Raw genomic sequence first — 9219 nt, forward strand, 5'->3', positions numbered from 1 at the left:
AGGAGAGGAAGGCCCTCTATGAGGTGGATTGATTCAGTGACTGGGATAATTGGGATGGGAGTGTCAGAGACAGTGCGATTGCCACAGGACAGAGTGGAGTTTAGGGCTGTTGTACATAGGGTCGCTATGAGTCGCAAGCGACTCGACGGCATATAACAACAACAACAACAATAAAAACAACAACAACAACAACAACTAGTAGGTAGGGCTTAATCCTATCCTAATCTTTCTCCTTAGTACAATAAATACTTCAGCACAAAATATATAGTTAATCATCAGCTAGGAAAGACATTTTGAGTGATAAACCTTTGACATCACAGAGTTAACTTTCTCCATCTCACGTATTTTGGGCACATGGCCAGGAGAGACTGGTCCTTGGAGAAGGACATCATGCTTGGAAGGGTGGAGGGACAGTGCAGGAGAGGAAGACCCCAGATGAGATGGATTGATACAGTGACTGAGACAATTAGGGGTTGGTGTGTCAGAATTAGTGAGATTGGCTCAGGACAGGGCAGGGTTCAGAGATGTTGTACACAGGGTTGCTATGGGTCGCAGGTGATTCAACGGCATATAACAACAATATTATATGTACATAACTTAGGAGCTTGTCTGGCAAGATGAGTGAAAACCCAAATCAACTGCTTGGTTGTTGTTGTTAGGTGCTGTCCAGTTGAGACTGACCCAGAACTGCCCCTCCAGCAGGGAGGTTACTACAAATTGACATTTAAAAAGAATTCTACACAGGGTTTCAGAATCATCTCCGTACTCAGTGGCTATTTCTGCTGTGCTCAGCATGGCCGTTTTACACTAAAATAAGTGAAAGTTTACAAATCATAGTGTTTTATTGAGTTATTCATACACAGATACCTCTAGGTGGATTTGAACCACTAACTTTAGCACTTAGCCATTTGGACTACTCAATTGTGGCTAACCTTGAGGACAATGGGAAGCCCAAGAAGCAGTCCTTAGAATGGAGCAAGGAAACACCGCATGGTTCAAATCAGGAAAGGAGTGAGTCAGGGATGTATCATGTCCCTGTACCTTTTCAATCTGTATGCAGAACAGATCATATGGGAAGCAGAGCTTTAAGAGGAGGAGTGTGGTATAAGGATTGGAGGAAGACTCATCAACAACCTATGATATTTTGATGACACAACTTTGCTTGCTGAAACTGAAGAGGACCTGAAGCACTTGCTGCAAAAGGTCAAGGACTGTAGTTTTCAATATGGACTGAAGCTCAACATCAGGAAGACAAAGATTCTCACCACTGGGTCAACTAGCAGTGCTATATTAGATGGAGAAGAGGTTGAGGTTGTTAACAATTACAGCTTGCTCGAATCCACACATTCTTGGCATCAGCAGTCCAGAAATCAAAAGATGAATTGTATTGGGGAAATCTGTCATGGTCCTCTCCAGAGTGTTGAAGAGCAATGATGTCAGTCTAGACACAAAGGTGCACCTAATCCAGGCCATACATAGTCTTCTCAATTATGTGTTATGCTTCAGAGAGTTGGGCAATGAATAAGGATGACAGAAGAATAGATGCCTTCAAGCTGTGGTGCTGGAGAAGAGTCTTGAACGTACCATAGACTGTCAAGAAAACAAATAGGTCTACCTTGGAGAGGGTGAAACCAAGTCTTTCCTTGGAGGCTAGGATTTTGAAGCTCCATCTCACTTACTTTGGGCACATGGCCAGGAGAGCTCGGTCACTAGAGAAGGACATCATGCTTGGAAGGTGGACGGAGAGCACAAAAGAGGGAGACCCCGGATGAGATGGATTGATACAGTAACTGGGGCAATGGGGGTTGGTGTGTCTGAGTTAGTGAGACTGGCTCAGGACAGGGAAGGGTTCAGAAATGCTGTACATTGGGTCGCTATATATCACAGGTGACTCAGTGGCACGTAACAACAATAACATACTATGATAGGTTTGGAAGCAGGAGTGGCATCCACTTCCTAAAGAACATGCCTTTGGAAACTCTATGATAACCTTTGATAAATGTCGATAGTTGTAGAGGGGCTTCAGGCCTTTTGTTCAGAGGGTCACTATGAGTCGTGCTCAACTTGAAGGCAATCAATAACAACCCCAAATAATATTTCCTTATTATTAACATTTTTCATTGTTCGACTCAAGGGAACATATTGAGCATTGTTGGAAATGACACCCAGGTCTTCGGCAGTGAGAGGCAAGAATTGTCTACCACTGAATCACAGATGCCTTTCATCTTGCATTAACTTGGTACATTAGTTATAAGTGATGAGTGAACATGGATGCATTGTTGCTAACCAAAGTCTATAGTTTACCAAGAAACAAATTTAAGTCTTGAGTCACAATATTGAAGGATGGCATGGACAATATGTTAAGTGGTCCAGGAAGCATCAAAAGAAGATAAAGGGAATATATAATGTCACTGAACCAAAAAGAATTGACTGACACTGAAAAATATCAGGAAGTACAATATGAACAAGAGCCAGCAGTAATGAAGGAAGAAGTTGAAACTGCACTGAAGGGATTGGCAAAGAATAGAAGGGATACTGATTGGCATGTTTCAATGAACAGATACAGCCCTGGATGTGCTCACTAGTCTATGCCAGGGAGCTTGGAGGACTTTGGAGGGAATGTTATTAGGAGGGGTCAACCCTTGAAAAAGGACATCATCCCAAAAGGAGGGGAAGACCCTTAATGAGATGGATTGACATAGAGCCTGCTAAAATGGGCTTGAGTTTATCAGAGATGATGATGGCACAGAATAAGAGGCAGGGTTCAGATGCATTGTTCTACCGAGTTGCTGTGAGTCTTGGTTCACTGGGTGACACTCACAATTAAGTTAGCAATCAATTGCTTATCTACTGTGTCACAGGCTCCACATATTAGATGATGATAATGGTACTGGTTAAAAACACAGTAGGGGAAAAAACAACAAAGTAGGAAAGGGAAATTGTGAGCAAAGGGTGGGGCACTGCGGCTTTAAATAGAGACGCTTGACTCAGAAGGTGGCATTTGAGTCAAGATTTGTAGGAGGTGAGGAATTGAAACATGTGCATGATTCTATAGAGCATAAAAGAATGTGATAGAGTCTCTGCTTAAAAGATTTCTACAGTCTGTGGCTGCTGGGAGACAAATACTGTATCAAATTGTTATAATGACTATGTCAATATTCTGTACAATGTGTTATTATCAGCCCACTTATGACTGCATTTACAATGACATGACAGGCTGCCTGGTCCAGAGCCATCCCCATGATTGGACTGCTGTGAGTCCTAAGGCTTGGTTTTCTGAAGTAGATGGCCAGACCTTTCTTCCTAGGCCATTTCAGTCTGGAGGCTCTAATGAAACCTTTTTAGCATCATAGGAATAAGCAAGCCTTCACTGATGGTGACTATTTGCCACGCAGGAGGTGCATTGAACAAGAATAGAACTAGGTCTTCCTCATGGAAGCTAAGAATTCTACCCCTGAGCCATCAGTGCTGTCCAACTGGACTCATGCCACTAACCAAAACCCACTGCTGCTTGGGTGGATTTAGACTCCTAACAGCCCTACATCAGGTTTTCAAGGCTGTAAATCTTTACCAGAAGTGTCTGCCCATTATATCCACTGGGGAGTTTGGTGGACTCCAATCTTGGAACTTTCTGTTACCAGCCAGACATCTTACACCTCTGCCACTAGAGCTCCTTATTGAACTCATAATGGTCTATTAAGAGAGGATGTTTTCAGTAAATTATACATAAAACTATTAAAGAATTTATACACCAGCATTATAAATGGGTAGAAAAGGAAAAAGAATATGATGATGTACAATTTGGGACCTAATAGTTCTGTCTACAATCATCGTTCTTGCAAAACTGTGGTTAAGTTTTCCCCTTCCCTCCTCTCACCCTCAACCCCCCAAAGTGGAAAGAGGTGCTTCCAAGACACAGAGAACCCTGGATGTTTCTGCTTGGAAGCCCATTTTATTTATTTTTTTAATTTTAGTTTTTATTTTTTTTTGTGGCCTAGCAGGGTATAATCAGTATTTGTGGGTATGAAAATTATTAGTTCTGAGAAGCCAAACGATGTTACAAAGAATTTTTTTTTTCAAACCCAAGAGTCTTTTGTATTTGATAGAGCCAAAAGGTCCCATAACTAAGTTTTCTTTGTCTGTAGGTCACAAGTTCATAAAGTCTAGAATCTGTAGAAAAAGAATGTTGACTTTTTTAAAACAAACAATCAAATAGTATACTGTTTCTATTTTGTTTAGGCCCTAGATTTTGGAATCACTTCAAAAAAGGTCTCTTAGGCACTTAACCTAGGTTCTTGAACAACGACAGCAGAAAAAAAAAATCTGGGAAAAGCAAGGTCCAACTCTTCACCCCGGAGAGTGGATTTCAGCTCAGTGGTCCTATAGGACAGAGTTGAAGTGCCCAGTGGCTGTTTTCAAGGCTATACATCTTTATGGAAGCCAATTGCCACATCTTTCTCCTGCAAAGTAGCTTGTGGGATCTAAGGCCCTCTCAATTAGGAACCAAGCACTTTCCCCACTGCACCACCATGGTTCCTAAAAGTAGGTTAGCTCTGGATAATCTGCCTCCTGGCGCTGCAGGCATTTTTGCGAGGTGCAAGGATTTTTGCGTGCTGGTGCGTGCACATGGCTGATCATCTAGCAGGAAGCCACTCTCTTAACTCTGAAAGATTGCAACACACTCACATTTCTCATCCCAGCACAGAAAGACCTTATTGATTGTTTGCTGGGCTATAAAGATGGGTGGCCAAACTCAGTATTTTATTATGCACATATTAAGTACCTGACGGGGGTCCCTGTGCACCAGGGGTGTACAGAGCTTCAGCAGGTGTAGTACACCGGGCCAAGAACTTCGAATTCCCAAGCTGGGGTCCAGTCACCCTCCTTCCAGTACAGCTCGGAGACAAAGAGCTGCACCCCTGCAGCTCCCTAGGCTAGGGCTCCGCCCGCGGCCCGCGGGGCGGCTGTAGAACGGCTTCTCCACTCCCTCGCCCGAGGGGGCGCTGCAGTGTTCAGCGCTCCGCCCGCCCCTGCGCGTTCAGCTCCGCTCGGCGCTGCCGGAGGCGCCGAGGTGGTACGTTCCCTTCGCCGCCCCCCCCTCCGCGGCCCTCCCCGCCGGTGGTAGGTGCCGGAAGTGCCGCCATTTTGGGGTGTTCTGCTCTGGCGGCAGCGGCAGCGGCGGCGGGACGCGGAGGCTCCCCCGGGACTCGGCCTCAGCAGCGAGGCGGCGGCGGCGGCGGCGGCAGCGGCAGCTGCGGAGGTGCAGGCAGTAGCGGAGGCAGCGGCGGGCTCAGGTGCGCGCTGGTGAGTGGGAAGACGAGGGAGGGAAAAGCAGGCAGGAGGGAGGCGCCGCGGGGCGGGTCCGGTCCGAGCGGCCGTCGGGTCACCGGGTCCTCCGGGCGCGGTCTCTCCTCGTTGCCCGCGCCCTGGGGGTCCCGGTCCGTGATCGCCTCGTGTGTGTCGGCACCGTGAGCTTCCCGGGTCCCGGCGCGCTTGCCCGGCGCGTGCCCCCGCGCTCAGGGAGACCCGCCCTCCTCGTGGCTCTGCTGGGTTCTCCCCGCGCCCTTTGCCTTTACTCTGCGTGCCCAGACGCTTCGTTCCACATCCTGGGCTGCCCGGTCCCTTTCTTCTTGCCGCCAGGCGGGACCTGGACCCCCCGCCTGGGACATCCCTTACTCGCTGCCATCGCCGCACGTGTTCGGGGTGCCCACCCCTTCCCGGTGTCCAGGACCCCCGCCTCCCGGAGGGCTGCCGCTCTGCCCCCCGGAGCCTCGAGAGCTCTCGCCCCAGATCCGCTCGGGCTCCGGCTCGCCCTCCCCCCACTTGAGGTGCTCACCGGGCCGTGGCCTAGTAACGGGGCTGCGATCTGCACTCTTCACCGGGGACCTGCCTTTGGATTGCAAACCGGTGCGACGGCTCTGGTCCTGGTCCTCGGGGCAGGATGTTGTTCTAATTTCTCTCAGGCGGTTGCACAGGCTGTAAGGAGCTTCTCATTGGTCTGTGCTCATCCCCATGGTGGCGGGGAAGGTGGGGAGGCTTCCCTCGGAGCCTGTTTTCAGCAAAATGGAATCTCTCTCCCCGCCAGCGGAGTTCAAGGCTGAACATTTATTACCTTCGCGTAAAAGACACGGTGTAACAGTTTTTGAAAGAGCACGGAGTGCTTCATAATGTCTGCACCGTTAAGAGGTTACAAATTCCCAGTGAATCCTTTTACAGGAACTTGGCCTTTTTAAAGGTCTTCCCCACTGCTTTTCTCTGTGGATTGGTTTTAATTGCGTTCCTTCCACCTTCTCTTTGCCACCAGTGTAGAATCTCTTATAGAGCGCTGCCCAAGTTTTAGTTTCTCCTTAAATCCGTGGTGAATGTGATGGCTTCCTTATCCAGGTTCACTCTGTTTATTTCATTAGTGAGCCCGCTTGCAAATAAAATCACTGAGAGCACAAGAAAACTTGGTCCAGTGATTTCTTTTTTCCTCCCAGTTTTTCTGTTCGTTTTTGTTTACTACCAAGGCGTGTGGTTTTTGATCACGAGCTAACCAAGATTGGTAAAAGTGTTGTTGGTAAAGCAAAGCTTTCAGCTTTCAGCTGTTGCTCTAACCAGGAAGGTTATGTTATGGTCCTAGTGATACGTTACTCACGACCGACCCCACCACCTGTTTCCGTTAAGCCTGGCTCTTCGCTGAGAGCATAGACCTTAACTGCTCTCCACTCATTCATTCTTGCTGTTGACTTTTTTTCTCTCCGAAGATAGTAGGGAGACTTAAGATTCATTAGCAAAAGGGGTAGCTAGAGATGATGAGGTTCTCCCCCCCCCACCTTGCACTTTCCAGGAAGAAGTGGGGATACATAGCAAGGGCTCTTAAAATAGCCTCATTACAGAATTTTTCTTTGCTGGGTCTTGAACAGTAGTGCGAATCGCTCCCTGAGATATGATGGGAGTAGGAAGGGCCTTTGGTTTTAAGTTGAAAAACTCTAGATTCTTGACCACCTCTGTCAACTCTTCTCAGCGTCATTTCTAACTTGCACAGTTGAGCCAATATTGTCTGTCTCACAGGATGATAATTTTTCAGTGCAGTAGCATGTGAAAGCTCATGCTCTCCAATAGCTACATAGCAACATCTTGAGCCAGATAATTTATTTTTCTGAAGAATTCCCCCCCGAAGATTTGTATATATTTTTTAAATTACAGAAGCTACAGATCTTTTATAAAAATAGATAACGTAGAAAAGGAAAAATGCCTCTATACTCCTACGACTCTATAGGTTGATAGTTAATAATATTCTTGTTTTTTCTTTTTATGTGCCAGAGAAATGCTTATTGTTTTACCCAAATCGCTTTATCTTAGTCATACTTTGTGGCATGTTTTTAAGATTTAGTAATAGGTAAGAGGCATAGTTTTAACAACACATTTTAAATGGTGCACTAATAGCATCAGCATGGAAGCAAAGAGGCACCTTTTAAAAACTATGCTGGCCTGCAAGAGGAATGGAAAGGGGCAAAGAACTAATATTTATTGGCATTGCGTTATTTTATGTGGCTGTTTCTTTTTCTTTTTTTAAAAAATTATTTATTTTTTAAAAGAAATTTTTGGGCTGTGCTGCCCAATGAGAGGAAGAGTTCTGAATTTATGCCCCTTCTTGTGACTGCCATTTCAGCTTTAATTCCATTTTCCTGGGAGGCTGAACCTAATGAGCCTTTTTGTTTCTTGGGGACCAGGGTGAAGTTGGAAAAGATAGGACCGGGGGTTCCTCTCTGTTCAGGCCTTTTATGTGTTCACAAGTTACTTTGTATTATTTAAACTAGTGAATGATAGGATTTGCTTAAGCTCTATTTCTTCCACTGTCTTTTACTTTTTGAGGTCAGGAATATCTTAATTTTGCTATCTGGCCCTTTGTATGGAATCTATAAAAAGTTTGAATTGAGTAGAATCCGTATTGTTTTCATGGCTTGACAGTCATGGAGGATGACACACTGCAATCCTTTCTTGACATTTACATGTCAGCAAATGCAATAGTACGTAACAGTAATTCAAAGTGCAGCTAGCATAATTTCTAATTTTTAATCATGATTTCTAATCTTTAAATGTTTAACATTTTCGGAATATGTATTGTGTTGGTACACAGTAAAAGGAATAAAAGTTTATTCCTGTGAACAGAACAGGAATAAACAAGTTTCTAACTTTGCTTTTTAGTGGTAATAAATGATTTTGTTAGAGGGATAGACTGATCTCCAGCTATGTTTCAGATTGGTACAGATTAATGTATAAATATGACATTTAATGGCGTTATTAAAAGAAATCGCTAATACTTTCAGGGTAAGAGCATTTTGGAGGTTCTCCCAGTTCTAGTATGAAGGAAGCTATTCATTGACCCTGCCCTCAGGCTTGAAAGGCTTTCTTCTTTAGATAAGCTTTTCTTGTATTTTCTGAGATTCACAACTGGTTTTGGTCTGCTTGATTGTCTTATTTTTTCCTCTTCTACCCTCCCCCCTTCTACTTCTTAAGCCTAGAATGCCGCTATTTTCCTCCTTTCCATGAATAGAGGGAGTTCACTATTAATTTTGGGACACAGAATGAACAAAAGTTAATCTAGCGCTATCTCCCTAAAGAGGCAAGTTGTTGTTAAGTGCCGGGGAGTCTAGGGGAGTCATAGACGACTCCTAGCACCCTATGAACAAAAGAACTGAACACTTGTATAACTTTCATTGTTTCTCCACTTGAGAGTTTCTGGAGACAGGCTATTTCTGAAGTAGATGTCACTCCTGCTTCCAAGCTTTTTTTTGTCGGGGAGCTCCACCAAACACAATGGGTAACCATTAGCACATTTGACACATCAGTGTCACAGAGTTGAGCATCACAGCAACCACAAGTTTTCTCTGCACAGCAAATCCACAGACCAGTGCTATACTACTTAGAGGAATGTTTGACCAAAAACAATTAAAATCAGGCCTGAGGGATTAAAATCACACACCTGCCTTTGCCTTTCTGAGAACCAACACTCATAGAGAGGAAAGATCATAAATTAATTTAGCCTAGGATACATGAAATGCTAAAAAGTGCTATGAAGAAAAGCAAGGAATTACTGGGGACAGAAACAGCATTAAAAAGGTCTTTCTAACCCACAACGTCCCTTTTCAGCAGGAAGTAGCTAAGAGAATACGCCATCCCCTTTTCCTTATGAATCAGGGTGAAGTCTCTCTCAGGGAGGAGTGATAGGGAATG

General features: G+C 45.0%; 1 pseudogene; it reads right to left on the bottom strand.

The window, feature by feature from the left end:
• Window positions 1–5144, bottom strand: part of LOC102866139 — a 34739-nt pseudogene extending 29595 nt beyond the window's left edge.
• Window positions 5145–9219: the final 4075 nt, after the last annotated feature.

This window comes from Elephantulus edwardii, unplaced genomic scaffold (assembly GCF_000299155.1).
Source record: "Elephantulus edwardii isolate Elephantulus edwardi_28Jun2011 unplaced genomic scaffold, EleEdw1.0 scaffold00189, whole genome shotgun sequence".
NCBI classification, from domain to species: domain Eukaryota; kingdom Metazoa; phylum Chordata; class Mammalia; order Macroscelidea; family Macroscelididae; genus Elephantulus; species Elephantulus edwardii.